Genomic DNA, 577 nt, shown 5'->3' with positions numbered 1-577 from the left:
TGAGAAGAATCTTACCTTATTGCAGCCCCCTCTCCTAAAGTCTGTTGCCCTCTTTTGTTTGTGGATTGGAGGGACCATTTTCCCCAATTTAAACAGTTTCTTTTTGGGTGTCAGCAGCTCCCATGCTAACACACTTCACTGTGCCACATGTGAGAGTGAGTCTCTCACCTAACTGCAACCCCATCTCTTAAATTCTATTGTTCTCTTTGGTCCACAGGATGACCTGGTGGTGGCCAGGTTCCCCAACTGGAGGAGTTTTTCTTCAGGGGAGTTGTACGTTCCTCCTTCTCAGTAATTTTCTGGTTGAGTGTATGGGGTTTCCTACACATAGGATCATATAATATGGAAGCAAGGGTAGTTTTACCTCTCCTTTTCCAGTTTGGATGCCTTTAATTTCCTTTTCTTACCTTATTGCTTTGACTGGGAATTCTACAATAATAAATAGAAATGGAATAGACGTACATCTCCATCTGGTTCCTGTTTGCAAGAAGAGTGTTTTCAATTTTTCTCCATTAAGCATAATGCTCCCTATTGGTCTTGGACATATGCTTTTATTTATACTGATGAAACTTACTTC

This window comes from Elephantulus edwardii, unplaced genomic scaffold (genome assembly GCF_000299155.1).
Source record: "Elephantulus edwardii isolate Elephantulus edwardi_28Jun2011 unplaced genomic scaffold, EleEdw1.0 scaffold00034, whole genome shotgun sequence".
NCBI lineage: Eukaryota > Metazoa > Chordata > Mammalia > Macroscelidea > Macroscelididae > Elephantulus > Elephantulus edwardii.
Note: the sequence above shows the minus strand (reverse complement) of the source record.